General features: G+C 37.4%; 1 protein-coding gene across 4 annotated transcripts in view; it reads left to right on the top strand.

Annotated features, from left to right (window-relative positions):
• The window catches only part of LOC114249434 (uncharacterized), a 152219-nt gene that overhangs the window by 42651 nt on the left and 88084 nt on the right, over nt 1–21484 (top strand). For all 4 annotated transcript variants that reach the window (XM_089735971.1, XM_089735972.1, XM_089735970.1 and 1 more), the window contains exon 3: nt 19068–19131. The gene's annotated coding sequence lies outside the window, so the exon portion shown is untranslated. The remainder of the gene's footprint in view (nt 1–19067; nt 19132–21484) is intronic.

Here is a 21484-nt window from a genome sequence, read left to right as displayed (position 1 = left end):
GATAACGCGCTTATTTAAAAAAAAAATAGATTAGATTAGATTTAAAAAAGGTTTCAATATTGAAGCAATAGCTTTGCAATGTTGTTTCTCTTTGCAGGCTCGAAATAATTATAATAATTTTAAGTGTAGAAATAAGTTCTTGGTTTTTTTAGTTCAATAAACAATATATATTAATTACTCCAGCATGCACAATACAGGCTAAAATCACAGCTTGGGTCCGGTAGCGACGCTTAATGTACTCGACCATAAAGTTGTGGTAGTGTACCATGAATTTCCCTGAATAAATGTACATTACAAAGGTACTGGCTCCTTGGTGCAGCTATTAGGGTCCATCGCGCGGCCCAACGTTGCATACGCCAGTGACTTTACGAATCTAAATGTACAGGAACTGATCCGCGACACTCCAATTATAATATAGACCTTAACAACTTCAAAGCTACGACGTCCATATACAAATTGGCATTTTCAATAGAGAACTACTCGTAAATGAGCGGCTGGAGCTTTGAAAATTACATTATTATACAAAATGGGATTCCTAAAGTATCGTAAAACAGTAAAGATAGGTTTTTACTTTTATTACGTAAACTTTACGTGATTTTTTAATATTTTTGCACCGAGCTTTGAACCGAACGGCACCCTCCAACGGTTTTGAAATAAATAATTAGAAGCAGGTTTAATTAGTAGAAATGGCTTTAAAATAAGTGAAAATGAATTTAAAATAAGGTTAATCGTTAAAAAAGCCTCACTAAAAGCTCTTCAAGGTACTCCACGTAAAGAGAATTAATTACAAAGTTCGGTAAAAGTCGAGTGCCCACTCGTTTGTCCAAAGCGCTCGCTTCGGGAGTTTTTTTACAATTCTTCGATCATTTCCACGAATCGACTCTTTGCTTGATTTCTTTGAGTTTTGAAGTAATTTGCTTGAGTTGACACGAAATATGACAACTAAGTGGTTCTTTGATTCCTCAGCCACGGTCGACATGAGCTTATTGTGGTTTATTAGCGATCATACTTTGTGATCAGGATTTTGGAAGCGTAAATTAAAGTGGAATAGATCTCATGCTATTTCCCATAGTGTTACTGTTTCCGTGTCACGTTAAGGCATGAGGTCTAGGTATAAAATATGGTATAACGGCTGTCCCACACTCAAGACGGAGCGCATGTACCTACCTACTTAATTACACTTTTTTTTCTACCTATTTGCCGGTAGCCTAAGAGGCTATTTCAACTACGCCCGAATGGGTAGGTGAGCTCACGGGCTCAACCTGAGAGAATTTGCTAACACTAGTCCCATCAAGGGCAGTGCTTCGGAGAATTACTGGTGGTGGGACCTCTTGTGAGTCCGCGCGGGTGGGTACCACCACCCTGCCTATTTCTGCCGTGAAGCAGTAATGCGTTTCGGTTTGAAGGGTGGGACAGCCGTTGTAACTATACTTGAAACATTAGAACTTATATCTCAAGGTGGGTGGCGCATTTGCGTTGTGGATGTCTATGGGCTCCAGTAACCACTTAACACCAGGTGGGCTGTGAGCTCGTCCACCTATCTAAGCAATAAAAAAAAACTACTACCGGATCGGAATCGTGACCCACTGAGAAGGGCCGGCGGCAGAGGGCAGCCATTAAAATTTTTGCGTATTTGATTTTAGTTACTTTATTCAAATCATCCGTGAAGATGCGATACGTGTGCACCTATTTCGTTAGAAAGTTATATAACGAAACGGAAACTTTGAAAGTGCTTGAACATCAATAAATATCTGGAAACTTCCGTGAAGTGTGCCAATTTAAGTAGTTAGTTAACAATTCTAAGCGCCTACAATATCAGTTCGGTCGTATCGCGCGAGGCCACGTTAATGTTGCTGACATAATTTTAACTGGCGTTTCGTCACAATTCGATTGTCGCATTTCAGTGTGCGAGTTTAACCCACTGAGTTTCTCACTGGATCTTCTCAGTAGGTCGCGTTTCCGATCAGGTGGTAGATTCTGCGAAGCACGGCTCTTGCTAGAGTTAGTGTTGGCAACACTCCCGGTTTGAGCCCCGTGAGCTCACCTACACGTCAAGGAGAAGCTGATATAGCCTGTCAAGGCTATCAGCATAGGTAGGGGGAAAAGTTTTTTAACGTTCTCGATAGCGTAAAAGTTAACGCAAATTTTTATGGTGAGTGTTGAGCTGATGGCTGATACAAGAGAATTGAAGAGTAAAATTAGCTGTGCCGACCCCACCTAGTGGGATAAGGTGAAGAAAAAGAAGAAGTAGAAAAGTATGGAATCGGAACGTTTGACTACTTTTGCCGCTAGGGGCGCTGTTCCAACTGTATAGAGATTTGAGTTAACTTTTACGCTATCGAGAACGTTAAAAAACTCGCACTAAGCATACTGGACTTGTTCGAGCTATTTATTTCACGTTAATTAATGTTCACTTTTTATGATTAGTGTTATTTATTAACGATAATTATGTGAGTGGTTATTATGTTAGTGAAAGCAAGTAAGTAGCCGGGAAACTTTTGTCATATTAAACAGCCATAGTTTAGACAGTACAGTTTTGAAGTCGTCGTGGCCTAAAGGATAAGACGTCCTGTTAGTAGTGAGAAGGCCGAACTCTTTTTAAAAAAGGATTTATTCGACACTACACAATATTTTTAATGAATAATTAATTATAATAAAAGAATTTAGAAATAGTGAGGAAAATTGGTAAACGTCTCACTTCAATGAATATCTGACCCGAACTGAGCCTGGTATGTTCTCATGAAATCACTATGAGAGAGCTTATGATGAGTAAGGTGTTTGGTAAGCATTAGTCTATACAGGTTAGGGATATAACAACCCCCCCGACAAGATGAAACTTATAATTTTAAATGAGTTTCAGGATGAGATTCGAAGTCTAGGAATTGGTATTTCTTCCTGTTCTTGGACTTCATTCGAGATCTCATTTGGGTGAAAAGTATTTTTTGATATTGGACATTTACCAAATTTCCTAATAATCTTATAAAACATGAAAATCAAACTTATAATAACTAAACAATATAAAAGAATGGGGTAGTGTGATCTGTACTCTATAAGAGGATCTGGTTCCGTAATTATTTTATCTATATCTGACAATACCTGAGCATTGGAGACAGTTGTAAGTTTATCTAAATTCAAATCATACAGTTTTAAAGGTTCTAATTTAGGTTCGGTTAGTTTAAATTTATATTTGTCACAACAAGAATTATCTATAAGATTAAAGTCGGAAATTACAGGAGTAGTTAATATACTATAACTAAACTTAGGGGTGAATTCCTTATTTCTACAATATGCTTTACAATCTGGTTTTAGGTTAAAAATACCGGTCCCTAACAATTTATATTCTGATACTTGAGAATCACACTCAAGGGTAAGTTTGGTAGGTACTGATTTAACAAATAACCACTTATTACCCACTAATTCTTGCCATGTGTCAATATGCCCATGAATTATTCTCGTGTCACACTGTTGAGGTAGCGTATTAACAATTTTACATAATAGTTCAGTTTCGCAAATGGGTGCATCTTGGACAGAATATGTGTCCACATTATTACATATATAGATTGAATTTGTAATTTCAGAACACGTACTTAAATCGGTTAGACATACATATGTCAACTTATCTCTACTTACAGCTATATGATTACAACGAGGAATGATCATAGCATATGAATTTGGATGTTCCACATCGTGTGGTATAGGAACAGGTATAGACTTATAGACTAAGTATTCTGACTTATATACTAGGGGAATTTTAATAACAAAAACTATTTTATTATTAATAAAATAACATGAAAGTTGGCTCACATCGCTCAACGAGTGGATATTATCTAAACTTAAACTAATAGGTAATTCATTATCCTTATTTAAATCCTTAATGCTATGTGTTAATTCATCATAGAGTTGTTTTGGGGTTAGTATGGAGGGGTGTATAGAATGGCTTTTAGTAAACATAATCGCGTTAACAATGTCGTCTAACTTAAATGATAATGTTAGTAAACTAGAAGACAATTCGTTATAAATTTCATTCATTTTAGACTCTACATACAATTCCTTTGGTAAATTACTTATATTATTTAATACAGTTGAAAGGTTTTCGATTGCGTTACCCATTCGAGCTTCATTAATACTAATCAATTTTAGTGTATCGTTATAATTTCTCAAGGCTGTGTTTGTCATTAAAATATTATCCTTAATTAGGGATGACAATTTTTTATCGTTACTTTCTAAATGTTGGATTGCAGCATTATACCGAAACGAGTCGTTTTCATCCATGGTGCCAATCAAATGCTTAAACAATGTACCAAAGCCAGGAAACCATGCTGATCTCTTATTTCGCTCGGGTATCAGGTGTGATATTGAGTCATAATCCCTTAAGATACCCTCGAGACGGGAGGTTAAGGGTTGCAGAAAATTGTGACATTTGGAAACGTTCAGGTCATGTTGCTGACAAAGAGTTCTAGCACCACCTAAAGCAGTCCTTATGTTTTGTATATGGGGTTTGATATACCCAATATCTATGGGTACTAGGACGTGAAGGTAATCATTAGAGACTCGTAATATTCCCAAAGGGTCAAAATGAATTCCTGCACTTTCTTTAATAGGTTCTACGACATCAGTTCTTGCAACGGAGAAACTGGTCGCGATGATTCTGGAATGATAGTATATAATATCTTAAGAATTACGTTTTAAGCATGTTTAATCTCGTCATAATGGTATTTTACATGTCTTCTATTCATCAGTATGGTAAGTGTGTTATTGCCATTGATTCGAATGACTTTATAGGGTCCCTTCCAGATGGGTGATAAAGCTTTGCGGAGCCGTAAATGATTTTTGACGTATACCATATCACCTGCTTTATACTTCATTATCTTTGTGTGTTTATCATAATATGTTTTAGATGTAGTTTTGGACTTCAGTATATTCTCTATAGCTTTTTCTCTAGAGAGGCGTAAGCGTTGTTGTAAGACTCTAACGTAACTGTTATATGTGGATTCCAAAGAAGAGTCGTAAATGGAAGATGGTATAATGGCTTTGTGACCGAAGACTAGTTCATATGGTGTGAAGTTGGTAGTAGAATGAACGGTAGTATTATAAGTAAGCATAGCCGTGTACACATAGCGAGGCTAATTGCCCTGATTTTCATCGACAAATGACTTTAAGTACTCTTTTAGAGTCGAGTGACTCCTTTCTAGTGCTCCTTGAGTTTGTGGATGGTAAGGGGTTGACCACAGCTGTTTAATCTTTAGGAAGCTGCAAGTTTGTTTAAACAGTTCAGCTGTAAAATTGGTACCCTGGTCGGTTAAACTAGTTTTAGGAATACCAAACTGACTGATGAAATGGATTAGACATTCAGATGTTTCTTCTGCTGTGGCCTGAGATATTGGATAAGCAGCTGAGTATTTTGTGAGGTCATCCTGTAGTGTTAGGATGAACTTCAATTTAATATTACCAGCTTCAGGAAGTGGGCCTACTATGTCTAAAGCGACACGCTCAAACGGCTGGGTAGACGTGGAAGTTATTTGCATTGGAGCGCGGTTCGTCTGACGCAGTGCTTTATTAGCTTGGCAGTATACGCAGCTACGGACATAATTCTCAACATCAGTTCGCATATTCCGCCAATAGTACCTTTCTTGAATTCTCTTTAACATCCTATTGGAACCCAAGTGGCCAGAAATAGGGATGTCATGATTTTCCCTTAGAATTTTGGTAATATCGCTCATAGAGGGGTACATTATGGTGTTCTTGTAAATGTGTACACTAATATTTGTATTATGAAACAGATATGATATGATATTATATATTTTAAAGAAGGCGTGACAGTCGAAAGGATTACTAAAATCAGTAATACTGAATTCGTTTATTTTTGATATTAAGAATTGTGACTTTAGGTTTTTAAGGCTTTTGAAAACGTCGTCATAAGTTGTATTGTCATAATGATAAACTTTGATAAATAGGAAGTAATATTTAACATCGTTCTTATCAATTGTTATGAATGAATATAAAGTTCTTTCTAATGCTAAGAATTCTTTAGAATCAGGGATGTTGCCAATTATTTCAGATATGTACCGATTTGACTCATCTAGGTCGATAGAGGTAGGTATTACGATGTGCTTCGAATTTGTTTTTAGAATGTTTTCGTTATGTTCTCTGATACTGGTGTCAAATGCCATTGTTTTATTATTTATAGATTTCAAGCATTTGGAGTAAGTATCGTCATCATTACAGGATTCGGAGGATGGTGGACTAGGAATATCAAAATCATCAGGGAGGTCTAAGTCTTCTGGTAAAATAAAGTCGTCTGGTAGTTGCAGGTCAGGTAGGTCATAGTTTCCAATATCAGGTTGTGATGAGCACTGAGGGGGAACTTCTTCTTCAGTTCTTGCGGGATCAGAAGTATTGCTTCTAAGAGCCGATTCTGGATGATCGTCAGGTAGCCCATTTTCTGAATGATTATCGTCTACTTGTCTTTGCAATGGATTTAATGGGTATCGAGAGAGCGCGTCTGCATTGGTGTTAGTTTTGCCTTTTCTGTACTGGATTTCGTAATTATATTCTTCCAGCTTCAAGCGCCAACGGACCAATCGTGATCCGGGATCTTTACAGTTGAAAAGCCAATTTAAAGGTTTGTGATCGGTAATTATGGTGAACTGTCGTCCAAAAAGGTAGGGTCGGAATGTTTTAGTTCCGTAAACAATAGCTAGGCACTCCTTTTCGGTAACACTATAATTGCATTCGGCTTTATTGAGTGTTCTGGAGGCAAAGGCTATAGGTTGATCCTTACCAACTGCGCCTTGCGAGAGAATAGCTGAGATAGCGTAGTTCGACGCATCACATGTTAGAACAAATGGTTTTGTGAAGTCAGGGTATATGAGAACTGGTGCTGTTACTAATTTTTCTTTTAATAATTCGAATGACAGTTGTTGTGTGTTAGTCCAAATAAATGGGACATCTTTCTTTAAGAGGTTTGTCAATGATTTTGCATGCTTTGAAAACTCAGGTATGAACCTTCGGTAATATGACGCTAAGCCTAGGAATGATTTTATATCTTTTGCACACGTTGGCACAGGAAATTGCGTTACAGCTTTAATTTTCTCCGGGTTAGGTTTAACTCCTTCGCCACTGATAACATGACCCAAATATGCGACTTCCTTCCTTAAAAATTCACACTTATCGGGCTGGAGTTTTAAACGGAAATTTCGAAGTTTATTAAAAACTAGGTTTAACTTTTCAATGTGAGACGGAAGATCATATGAATAGATTACAATATCATCAAGATACACAAAACAGTGTATCCCTTGTAGTCCAGACAATACAGTATTCATAGTTCTTTGAAAAGTGGCGGGTGCATTCTTTAACCCAAAGGGCATCCTATTAAATTGAAAATGCCCTTGCGGTACGCTAAAGGCAGTTTTTGGTGCATCAATTGGAGACATCTGAATCTGATGAAAACCGGAAGCAAGGTCTAGAGTTGTAAAGTATTTGCTTTGGCCTAATTGGTCCAAAATTTCGTTAATTTGAGGAATAGGGTAATTTTCTCCAATAGTGATATCGTTTAACTTTCGGTAGTCGATTACGATTCTCCATCGTTTTTTCCCTGTGGAATCTTCTTTCTTGGGTACCACCCAAATAGGGGATGACCATGGGGATTTCGATGGTGTGATAATTTGTTGTTCCAGCATTTTATCTATCTGATTCTTAACTTCTTCTTTGTGTATTTCAGGAAAACGGTATGACTTGACATTTATTGGTTGGGAGGTATTTGTTTTTATTTCATGTTGTGTTACATCTGTATAGCTCAAATGGTCACCAGGTAGGTAGAAAATATCAGAATATTGCTGGCAAACTTCATTCAGGTGATACAGTTCTTCTGCGTTTAAGTGGGATGTCCGTAAGAGTTTGGATAGCTGTTGGGATCTTTGGAGGCTATTGGAAGGCGGGTAGTCTGGTATCCTTTCAATTTCGGTAAGGTTGATCGGTAATAGGGTAAGCATTAAGTTGGCCTTTAAATTAATTTTTTCATCTGACATATTTAATACTGTTATGTTAATTCTATTGTTGTTTTTTACTCGAGCAACACAGTTTGATACAAGAAGGGACTTAGATATATGTTGATCGAGTATAATCCCTTCTTGTAATTCGGGGTTTTTCACTGAACACTCTATCACCGTCTCGGTCCGAGGTTCGAGTGTATACGACGGTTCGTCGAAGGACAATTTTATGTTATGATTGTTTATTTCAAGGGAATTTAATTGGTAATTAATGCGGCACTTGTGTTGCATAAATAAGTCGTTACCTATGATGCCGTCGTAGGGTAAATCTATGTTGTCAAATATGTGGAAGGTGTGTGCTATTTCCAATTTCTCGTTAAACGTTAAAAGTACGTTTAAGCATCCTATACTCTTTAAGGTTTCTTTCTGGGTATCTATACCCTTGACTCTAATAGAACTATTTTGTAACTGTGTAAAGTCATTAATTTGTTTTTTACTTAGAACACATATTGACGCTCCAGAATCTACCAAGAAGGTAAGGGGTTTTCGGTTTACTGATGTATGTATCTTAATGTAAGGTAGGAATCGTTTTCGGGTGACAATTTCATATATACTTATTTCTTTTACGGGTTCGTTTTTTTGTTTACCTCTAGGACCTTCTTTGTGGGGCTGATAACCCTGCGGCTTGGTTTTACTGTTAAGAGGAAGACCGCGAGCTTGGGGCTGGTTACCCTGTCCATTGGTCATACTTTTAAGAAGAGGGAGACTGTGAGTTTGAGCATTTCCTGTTTGGGACTGGTTACCCTGGCGTGTAATGCTTTTTGAAATGGGATTGGCACAATTTCCAATTCGGGGCTGGTTACCCTGTCGTATAACGTGCTCATTTAGAAGTACCTTGTTCCTATAACTGTTTAAAGAGTTGTAAAATATTTGGGTGTCGGTTTTATAGGACTTTTGACCCGGACGACACCTACGCAGGTCAGGGCTTAGTTTAAAGCGTTTGACTGGTCAACCTCATCACGTGATTCAACTATTTGAGGTTCACTTGAGTTACCATAGATAAATACGTTGTCGGTAAAATTTACGCGATTTTGATTGGTTTGAGGCCATTGTTGATAATTCTGTGGTTGGTTTTGGAATCGTTTATTATTGTATTCTCTTCTACGACAATTCTCTAGGATATGGCCATCTTTTTTGCAATAACGACAGAAAAGTCTTCCACTAGTACCCGGAGTTAAGTTATTAGATTGTGCGGTATTAATTTTAGGCCGAAATTGGAACTGGGTTTGTTGAGGATTACGACTCAAAATTGGCGGGTTTCTGAATGAAAATCCAGATGAAAACGAGGGAAACTTTTTAACAGTTGTTTGTAGAATTTTCTCTTCTGAGACAGCGAGGTTTATTGCTTCGTTCAATGTGTCAGGATCGCGGCAACGAACACCAATAGACAATTTAGGGTCTAACCCAGTGATAAATGTATATAAAGCGAGATCTTGCATTGCAGCGACACGGCCTGCCAGTTCGCCTTTATTACGTGACGGTAAGGAGATATTTATTTCTGTTAAAAGTCTTGCTAAACATGACTCTACACGTAAGGCGTATTGGTTGACCGGTTCATTATGATTTTGTTTACAACTTTGTAGGTCAGAGAGTAATGCAGCGTAATGTTTTTTATCGCCAAACTGTGCACGTAAAAATTCCGATAATTGTTCCCACGATTCGAATTCGCGTATGGCACATACTGATTCTGCTTTACCCTCTAACTGACTTAAAATATACTTAAATAAAATAGGTTTTTGTTGTGGATTAGCTAGATTATAGGCGTTTTGACAATTTGTGAGAAATGCACTTAAATTTTCTCTGTTACCATCGAAGTTTTTAATAAACTTTAATAGAATGTTCAAATCGATTTTCTCTTCACTCTCTGATTTTTGACCTCTCTGCCTAGTCTCTTCCTTTGTAGTCATCGTAATAATTTATCTTGAATTTATTCGATACCAAATACAGGTGAGCGGATGCGCTGAGCGAGATAAAGAGTTCTCGGAACTGGACAATTGTAGCGATAGCGTGAGGTGTTTGTGGATTAAAGTTTATTTAGTTGAAAGTTTATTTCACTTTTGGTTTTGTGATTTATTTGAATATACACCACCGATGGAATGTGCACATGAATTAACTTACATGTATAAGATGTTCACGAACATGTTATTTTCACTTTTCACAAATGAGAGATGCAGAACTCACAACGGCGAATACAGCCGAAATTAGTTTTTGAATTTACAACTTTTGTACACTGTTCACACACGAAGGCGTTTCCCGGATTTTCTTTACTTAAAATCCCTTAAGCTGCCACCAAATGTTAGTAGTGAGAAGGCCGAACTCTTTTTAAAAAAGGATTTATTCGACACTACACAATATTTTTAATGAATAATTAATTATAATAAAAGAATTTAGAAATAGTGAGGAAAATTGGTAAACGTCTCACTTCAATGAATATCTGACCCGAACTGAGCCTGGTATGTTCTCATGAAATCACTATGAGAGAGCTTATGATGAGTAAGGTGTTTGGTAAGCATTAGTCTATACAGGTTAGGGATATAACAGTCCGGTGCATTCGTGTCGAGCGATGCACCGGTGTTCGAATCCCGCAGGCGGGTACCAATTTTCCTAATGAAGTACGTACTCACAAATGTTCACGATTGACTTCCACGGTGAAGGAACAACATCGTGTAATAAAAATCAAACCCGCAAAATTATAATTTGCGTAATCACTGGTGGTAGGACCTCTTGGGAGTCCGCACGGGTAGGTACCACCACACCGCCTATTTCCGCCGTGAAGCAGTAATGCGTTTCGGTTCGAAGGGTGGGGTAGCCGTTGTAACTATACTGAGACCTTAGAACTCATATCTCGAGGTGGGTGGCGCATTTACGTTGTAGATGTCTATGGGCTCCAGTAACCACTTAACACCAGGTGGGCTGTGAGCTCTTCCATCCATCTAAGCAAAAAAAATATATAAAAAAAAGTACTCGGCGCTAATGCGGCCCCAAACACACCACAAGCATAATTTCGCTATTCGCCTTGAAACACGAGGTTAAATAATCAATTGTATTTTATAAAGGCTATTTCCTGTTTTAGTAATAAAATGTCAATAAAATGCATCAATAAGATCAATGTGTAGCGAATATCGCTATTCGCCAAACAACCAAGTTCCTCATTGAAAAAAAATATTATTGCTTAGCTGGGTGGACGAGCTCATAGCCCACCTGGTGTTAAGTGGTTACTGGAGCCCATAGACATCTACAACGTAAATGCGCCACCCACCTTGAGATATAAGTTCTAAGGTCTCAGTATAGTTACAACGGCTGCCCCATCCTTCAAACTGAAACGCATTACTGCTTCACGGCAGAAATATGCAGGGCGGTAGTACCCACCCGTGCGGACTCACAAGAGGTCCCTCCAACAACAGTAAGATACTTACCCACAAACTGTTTCATAATAAACAACAGCTATGGTGTCTAAAATTGTTAATTTTGCTAATTCTTGTAATTAACTATGAAAAATGACACAAACGTGTGAATGTTAATAAAAGGTTCAGCTCACTGAGGTCGATTCGGTCCTTCTTAGGGTTGTAGTTATATTCCAGTGGTGGTGACAATATGTGTTTACCATTGATTTACCGAGTGAGTTATTACATAAAGTTAAAAGCAGCGTGTATGCTTTGTCATTATTTGACATGCGAATTTTAGTGCAGTGCAAGATATTATGATATTATATAATTTACCATTCACTCATCCATAATTCAACCAATAATTAAAAATTCCATTTATTTTCAATGTCGTCCCAAAGAAAATCATTTATGTGATAATAATTTCCACTAATAAGATTTTCTTTTAGTTTTTTCTTAAAATGAAAATCGTCTAATTATTTATAACTATTCTATCTAGTCTAAGTCTCTTAATTTCTTTGGTAGTTTATTAAATATCCTAACGCTCATACCTAGTATACTATTATTCTTTAATGTAGTTTTGGATTTTGGAAAACATAGCTTATCGTCGCGTCGATTTCTATTTGCCACATTAGACATCTTGGTGAATCTATTGGGACAAGCTTTAACAAAAGATGCAACTTCGTATATATGAATAACGAATGACTCGAATACATTTACATATATGACAATGGTTCCTATCGATTTTAATAGAGTCCATTAAAATTTCATTGATGATAAATAATGGGCAATGGCTACCGATATTTTTTGTAACATAATCATTTGTAGAAAACCTTACAGTGAGTCAAATTTAGATGATGTCATGAGTCAAATTTAGAAACAAATTTACATGTCCTCGATCAGTATTAGCATAATCACGCGGCGAGCCGTCTATCTCCCCACGAGCACAAACGCTGAGTCTGTTGTAAGAGGAAACCCTTTCCTTGTAGACCCAATAATGTTTAGAGGTGGTTATTAGTCGTAAAATCCTTACCAAAACCCCACTTAACGAGTGTGTGCGCCAAGCCTCCGTTCATAAACTATGGAGAACATCTGTCAAGGCTTTAATAAACAAGGATTTCACATGACCACGACTGCTCTGCCAAGAGTAACCGAAAATGATGATGATGATGATGAATTAGCCTTTTTTTATTTATAGACACGAGAACCCTCTCATTGTGGCCGCCGGTAACTACATACCCGATCCTGCGGACAGAATGGAAAGCAGTCGACGTCGCCCAAAACACGTCATTTGGGATCCTCCCGTTCCACTAACGGTGCTTTCAGGTACCTCAAGCACCGGTTATCGCTCTCGTCGAACCCGTCGCTTGCGACGAAGGGCTCGGCGAGTAAATTAACCCATAGACACAGCCCACTGAGTTTCTCGCCGGATCTTCTCACTGGGTCGCGTTTCCGATCCGGTGGTAGATTCTGCGAAGCACTGCTCTTGCTAGGGTTGGTGTTAGCAACATCGTCAGGTTTGAGCCCCGTGAGCTCACCTACTAGCCCGGCGACATTGACATGGTCTCTCTAGACCATCAGCATAGGTAGGAAAAAAAGCGAGATCTCTGGCTCGACGCGGGAGATTAATTTAGTTTTCATTATTTAATGCAGGGCTGTCGTTTTAATAGAACGTTGATGAGAATCCGTCCCGACGAGACTCTGATACTTGCTAATATATTATTAACAACATTAAATCAAAATCATACATTTAATCGTACGCGTCATATTCAATATGTTGGGGTGTCAGTGGTGTAGTCATCATCATACTGTCTGTCTCTGCAGTCATGATTTTCAATTATAATACAATAATTAAAACTTCGACTTCATATTATTATCTACTAGCGACCCGCCCTCGCTTCGCTTCGGAAACATTAAAACACACATGAAACCAAAAAAATAAATAAAAAAAAAATTAAAAAAAGTAGCCTATGTTCATCAGGGACAATGTCGGTTTTTAATGGAAAAATAATTTTTCAAATCGGTCCAGTAGTTTCGGAGCCTATTCTTTTTTTTTTTTTTTTATTGCTTAGATGGGTGGACGAGCTCACAGCCCACCTGGTGTTAAGTGGTTACTGGAGCCCATAGGCATCCACAACGTAAATGCGCCACCCACCTTGAGATACAAGTTCTAAGGTCTCAAGTATAGTTACAACGGCTGCCCCACCCTTCAAACCGAAACGCATTATTGCTTCACGGCAGAAATAGGCAGGGCGGTGGTACCCACCCGCGCGGACTCACAAGAGGTCCTACCACCAGTAATTACGCAAATTATAATTTTGCGGGTTTCATTTTTATTACACGATGTTATTCCTTCACCGTGGAAGTCAATCGTCAACATTTGTTGAGTACGTATTTCATTAGAAAAATTGGTACCCGCCTGCGGGATTCGAACACCGGTTCATCGCTTCAACACGAATACACCGGACGTCTCATCCGTTAGGCCACGACGACTACAATACACCGACTACAATACATCGAAACAAACAAACAAACAAATCTTTCCTCTTTATAATATTAGTATAGATGACAGACAGCTCACGCGGTAATGTCCACCGACTCCATAACCACTTAGTACTAGGTAAGCTGCTAGTTCAATCACATTTGAAGTCTACTAAAACAATTTTTTTTTAATGCTTAAGCAAAAAAAATGTAGAGGTTTTAGAAGCCGTTTTAAAAGAATATAAACAAACAAACAAATCTTTCCTCTTTATAATATTAGTATAGATAATGCACAACATATTTCAAAATTCCGGCTGACTAGCGGTCATTTGATGCTAATTGTTCTATGATGTACTGAATGTGTGAAACAGCAAAGTTAAATCATAATAGTATAAAACTTTTTTCCTAAAAGTAAAGTTGTTTATTTGTCAGACTAACGAAGACACCACGCTTTTTTAAATGGCTGGGTGAGGTTGATCCCTCTGTGAAGTTACTTAATTGTCGCATAGCTAACTACACTTTGCTTAGGAACGCTTCTGTTTTGTGAAATGTCCGATACAATATGGATCGGAAGATTATCTACCAATCCTACATGGATTCTCCTCAATGATTACGCGTCTATTCTCATTATCTCTAAAGAACATCTACAAACAACCAAGACGGATCAGACCGTAGGCTCGACTACAGAACGTATACAAACACATACAACTCCGACTCCAAGCAGTAAAGGTCGGATTGATCCTTTTATATAACCAGTGTTCGCTCAATGACCGAAATTCGACCATAATCATTGACACCGCAAGACTTAGATTCGTTTATGTTTTATATTTTATTTTATTTTGTTGCTGATATTTAAAAGAAAACTAAATAGCTGAGTGATTATAATCTTTTTATAGACAAGATCAAAACTTATTTGTTACTGATTTTTTAACGAAAACGCGCGTTACAAATCTATGTGAACTCTTCTATGTTTAGTATTTCTTTTATATTGAAATAATAATAGTAGTCCCATAGGCATAATAGTCCCATAATAGTCTAACAGGCGTAATAGTCCCATAGGCACAGCCAACAGAGTTTCTCACCGGATCTTCTCAGTGGGTCACGATTTCATTCTGGTGGTAGATTTTGCGAAGCACTGCTCTTGCTGGAGCTAGTGTTAGCAAATTCTCTCAGGTTGAGCGTGTGAGCTCATCTACTAGTCCGCACGTTGGGATAGCCCTTAGGCTACCTGCGAATAGGTAGGAAAAAGAATTGTTAATGGCCTATCAGAGTTATTAGTTATCGGTTTTTTAAAAAAATTATTCATTCTCCCTAAAAATATTGTACATTTTACTGAGATGTTATTTTATTTGCATTCACTTTCGTTTTATCATAAATTTAATTTAATTACGCATTATTTCGTTTTCGGAGAACAGTCAGGGTGTCGGACGTTATTTTTTTTTTATTGCTTAGATGGGTGGACGAGCTCACAGCCCACCTGGTGTTAAGTGGTTTCTGGAGCCCATAGACAACTACAACGTAAATGCGCCACCCACCTTGAGATATAAGTTCCAAGGTCTCAAGTATAGTTACAAAACATCCTGTCGTTCAGTTGGGTTGAGTGGGTACAGTTATTGTCTTTGTACGCGAACCTCACTGATGGGGAGTGGTCAGCGTCGGTCACTGATGACAGTAATGTTACGAGTGCCATCGCTGTAAAACCTTTTTAATACGCTTTTAGTAGCTCCATACATGTGTAACGGAATCTTTGAACAAGGTTTTGAGCCCTTTCAAAACGTCGGATTAACTCGAAATTTGGCATACTTATTAAGGACCGATGACAATTCAATATTTTAAACAGTTTGATCCGTTATCTTTACTAAGATAATCAGGATTAGCGGTTTTTTTTCCTGAGACCCGGAATGTCTGCGTCAAGACCATGAAGGGAAACTACCTGGCGCGCCGATCATCTGTTCCTCGAATAAGTTACCGACTGAATCAGATGAAATTTTTGAAAAATTGAAAAAAAATTATTGGAATTCAGCAATAAAAAAAGTTTAAAAAAACTAAAAACAATACGCTTTCATAGAAAATCCAACTTAAAAATAGAAAATAAATTTTAATAAATTTGAATTTGGGTTCATGGTATCAATAGTTAAATATCAATAGTTAATATAAATATTTTGATGATACCTGAAAAGCACCCCACGCTTATTTTTTACAATAAAATAATTTTTTCTTACACCATTTTTAATTCAAATTGATAAAACTTGTTTTCTATTTTTTAGTTGGATTTTCTATAAAAGCGTATTTTTTTTAGTTTTTTTAGAGTATTATTTTTTTGAAGAAGGCCTTGTCATCGTACTCAGGAAATATCATGGATGAGAGTTAATTTCAAATCTGGATGTTACGTGGCTGAAAAAATCTCTGGAGGCCCACTGTAGATGGACGCAGTGGTTCCAAGTGGTACAGTAAAGACAAGGTGAAGGCACTTTCTTTTTACCTGTCCAATGATCAACCCTGGCTAACTAGTAATTAAACTACAACTAGTAATTCCTTAAAGGTATTATAAAATCAGAGCATAAAATATAATAACAACAAATAGAAACAGAAAACCAATTAAAGATTCTCGCCAATAAAACAAGTTAAATCACGAGGGAAACAAATAAAATAGTAAAGCAATAATTAATATAAGTAAATAAGAAATAAACTGAATTGAAATAAAAACAAAACGACCGGCTCGTCTAGTTCGTCTAGTTCTAAAGATCAACTATTTATTTATTTAGTTGCACCAACAAAGTGGTCATCAATACTAAACATTGGCAAATTGACAACATCTTGAAATATGCTTGAAATTTATTAAATTAATTGAACTAGAAGCCCCGCAGTAGTCGAAATTCAACTATAATTAATTGAAATTGTAAATTTGTACACTATTATGATTGTATTTTATGCTTCTATAATCACAAATTTCGCCAAGACTACACTATAAAAATATTAACAAAGGCAAACAATATTTAATCTATTCTCAATTTGACAACAGACGTCAAGAATAAAAGTTTGACAATAAATAGTATGCATGCGTGTGTGCGTCAAATACATGGTATGTAGTGTGTGTAATGTTTTCTTTATTGATTTAAAGTATCTTCTATGCATTATTTTCAAAAAATATTAGTATTGTGCACTTCTTCTCTACATTCTCTATAAGTGTCGAAAATTTCACACTCCTCCGTCTGCGCAATTTTCGTAAAAAGGGATACAAAGTTTTTGCTTCACGTATTAATATAATTGAATAAAAATACAATGAATGGTTTTAAGAAATATGAAATCCAGAATAATACCTTTTCACTAAGTAATAAGTAACAAAAGCTTTGATAATTACATTTATTAGAAAAAATATATAAATAAAACTTGATTACATACATTTGATCAGATTTAATTATGATTGGGTTATATGCTTCGTTAACTATGCTTCGTTCATTTTGTGAAGAGAAGCAATAAGTATCCGCGGTGTGTGGGTATGACTAATGTCTCAATGCGTGCAGCGTCCATTTACGAGTAGGAGGTATCGCTGAAAGAGAGCTAGTCTCTCTTCTAATTGGTCCGGAGTGGGCACTTTTGTAGAGTCTAAAGTGGTAAAGTGCACTCTACTTTATTGACTTTACTCACTACAAATTGACTTTACTGGTTTAGTTCTCAAATTCGTCACAGTTGTGTGATTTATCCAGAGTGTTTTTGTGAAACAAGTGATTTTTGAAAACGGTGTGTCCTAGTAGTCTTTTAATCTGGTGATTTATGTTAGCCGGGGTGTTTGGAAGGCAGGACAATGTCAGACGAGATAAATGAGACTTGGAGCTCGTTTCTAAAAGCCGATGCGGAGTGGCTTCCACCCGATGTGTCGTTAACCGGGCACCAGGTTATCGACACTGATACCGGGTGGACCGTGAGATCTTGAATAGATCAAGTGTACAATTAAAACAAATATTTCAGTGAGAATTTTGATCCCCTCATTTCCTTTTATCATAGCACCTCCCGCCATCTGAGCAGAGTTCATCCATATTATTTGGAACCGTTGCGTTCATCGACAGTGCGTTTCCAGAGGTCTTTTTTGCTACGTACCATCCGGCTATGGAATGAGCTCCCCCCCACGGTGTTTCCCGAGCGCTATGACATATCCTTTTTAAAAAGAGGCTTGTAGCGTGTATTAAGAGGTAGGAAGTGGCTTGGCTCTGCCCCTGGCATTGCTGAAGTCTAAGGGCGACGGTAACCAGTCACCATCAGGTGGGCCGTATGCTCGTCTGGCTAAAAGGGCAATAAAAAATAAAGAACAACACAACATGTGCTATTTCTAATACAACTTGTAGGTTGGACGCAAAATTATATTTTGGCACAAGCAATTCGCAGCGGTAACTATCGACCCTACTCCTCATTCAATAAAACTCGTTTCAGATTGCGATTAGGCAGCGCCTTAACAACGCGTTCAGCTTGACTTGTGTGCCTCCCCGACCTGCAGCTTACCTTTAACGCATTCACCTTGTACCGAATTATTTGGGTCATTTGTACCAGATAGTCGCGCGCTAAAAGGTCGAATTAGTGTTATGGCAGGTTATATGGCGGAGCTGCTATGCGGCCTTTCTGTTGATGTAGTGTTGACCGACATATGCAACAGGGTCTGGGACTCCGGAATCAATTAGCATTTTTATCTGAAACTAGCTGACCCGGCAGACTTCGTAGTGCCAAGACATAAACTTAAAACACACAAAAGGAATCCGACCGACGGGGGACACATCAAAGGAAAAACAAAATTGTTATAATTATTTAATTTCCAGCATTTTCATATTTATTTACCTTTTAAACCTTCTCTGAACTTCCACAAATAATTCAAGACCAAAATTAGCCAAATCGGTCCAACCGTTCTCAAGTTTTAGCGACACTAACGAACAGCAATTCATTTTTATATATATAGATAGATAGACAAGACCGTTGTACGGATCCATAGGCCTTCACGATACGTCCAGCCACCAGGAATAACGTAAATTTTCATTACACGACCTTTGTTGTTCATTCACCTTTGAAATCGTTACCGGATAGTAGTTATAATTAATACGAATTCGGTAGTCGTTTTATCTTTCAGGCCACGACATCTCCAGATACTGTATGAATGTTTTTGTTTCAGTCGGATGGGCGTCACCAATCTCCCAACATCCAGCCGTCTCGACCCTCCCCTGAAATCACCGCAGGTAATCACTCTCTATCAATCCACTTAATAAAAACAGATGTTTCCCTGTACGTTTGTCCTCCAACCGCTTCTGAACTGTTCATCGGATTGTGAAGATAGATTTCAGAGGGTCCGGCAGCATTGATTTAGTGGTAAAAGTGGTTTACTAGTGTGTTTCTTTTTATTGCTTAAATGGGTGGACGAGCTCACGATTCACCTGGTTTTAACTGGCTACCGGAGCCACCGACTTTGAGACAAGAGTTTTAAGGTCTCAGTTTTAACAGTACACCGGCTATTACCTCACACTTTAAACCGAAATAAGGTAAAAGCTCCTAATACGGCGGTAGTCAAAATCGCTTCCTATTACGGTGGTATTTCTATTTTCGAGATTTATTCTTGTTTTATTCAGTTTAAGCTCACCAAAACGGAATCTATTTATTCTAAATCTATTACTTCATAACTTAACTGACGTTTTCAAGTGTAGCATATAAACAACACTACAAGATCTATCAGCTTGTATCACGGCATCAACGTGAGAGGAGTTTCCATACAAACGCGGAACAAAAAAATAAGTACACTAATATTTAGAAACTAAGTTTTTTGTATTAATAAGTCGTTCAACTTTGTTAATGTGTTATTTATAGCATTTTCCTACTATTATACTTACTTTTTAAATAGCTTGTTTCATATATGTAACTCATTTTTTAATCAAAAAATAAGAAACAAAATGCCGCCGTAATACGGTACGAATTTTATAGATTAATCCTAATACGGTGGTATAACTCCGAAATAGGGAATATACTGGGCATATTTAATTGTTTATAACTTTCAATTTATTAAGTTATTGAATAAGTTCCAAGTTTAGTTAGAATAATTATTAATCTTGTAAATTAGAAACCATATTCTGCGGTATGTATTATTCACTAAAAATCTAGTTAAATATGAAAACTGTCGAGTGCAAAATGTTGGTTTCTTAGATGGGGTAAAAATAGGAAGGTGTATTTTAATTAATCACAAATCATTTATTTTGTACAACTGTTGACTTGAGTTTTACACATCTGGGCCAAAAAACTGTTATCGTTTGATTAAGTATTTACATTCTTTGTTTATCGAAATTTTGATGGGTCAGAATTAGGATTAAAAAAATACGAGAAGTTTTCCTATTACGGTGGTAGTTATTTCCAGGTAACTCTGTGTTAGGTTCTATGATCTTCTATTACGGTCATATTCATAGAACATACAATTACAAGTTTTAGGATTCCATAGAAATAATAGAAAGGTTATTTATTTATACTTATTTTACACAAAAAGATAATAATACAATAAAAACAGATTTAAAGAATGTCTAAATACTATGTACAAAGGCGAGCTTAACTCTTCATGAGTTTTCTTCCAGCAAACCCTTTTCAGAGAGAAATACGATGTATAAGAGGGGAATAGTGTACAAGTGAAAGGTTATTAAAATATATTAAATACAGTGGATTTCGTTAATAACGACCTCGGTTATAGCGACGTCAAACTTACGTCCCTTGAATTTAAAGCATACTTTCGTAAGAAATTCATTCGGTAAGAGCGACTTTGGATACTATAGCGTCAATTTCGGGTATAGCGATTTGTTTTTATGAACTATTTATGACAGATTCCCAGAAATCCCGTACAGATATTTCTATTGAGTCGACAAAGGCACAAAGACTCATTCATAAAACTATTAAACTTTCTTATCTTTTGTTTACACTCACAGATGGTCAAGCAAATGCTTTGTTTGTTTGTTCCTAAGCAGTCCTCAATAAATTTACCATTAAGTAATTCTATTTTGTTCATCTTAAATATGAATAGCTCTATTCAGACAGCAGTGGCAGCGGCCGCCGCATCAGCCACCGAACAGTTTTTTCCTTTCAAGCGATACTGCTCTATAAAATAATGTAGATAAAGTTTAAATTTCTTTCAAAGCTGAAAGTGCTCTTCGCGCCTTTTTTTTCTCCTACCAATGCTGATAGCCTTGACAGGCTATTTCAGCTTCCCCTTGACGTGTAGATGATCTCATGGGGCTCAAACCGGGAGCGTTGCTAACACTGACCCTACGAAGAGCAGTGCAAGAATCTACCACTGGATCGGAAACGCGACCAACTGAGAAGATCCGGTGAGAAACTCAGTGGGCTGCGTCTATAGGTTGATTTCTTCTTCGAGTTCTTCATCGCAAGCGACGGGTTCGGCGAGGATGGTAACCGGTGCTTGAGGTACCTAAAAGCACTGTTAATGGATCGGGAAGATCCGTAATGACGTGCTTAGGGCGACGTCGACTGTTTACCATTCGGTCCACAAGATCGGGTAGGCCTTCGCATCGCTGCCGGCCGTTGCCACCGATGTCTGAATTG

Source organism: Bombyx mandarina, chromosome 20, assembly GCF_030267445.1.
Source record: "Bombyx mandarina strain Sakado chromosome 20, ASM3026744v2".
In the NCBI taxonomy this organism is placed as follows: domain Eukaryota; kingdom Metazoa; phylum Arthropoda; class Insecta; order Lepidoptera; family Bombycidae; genus Bombyx; species Bombyx mandarina.
Note: the sequence above shows the minus strand (reverse complement) of the source record. Positions and strands in the feature narration are given on the sequence as shown.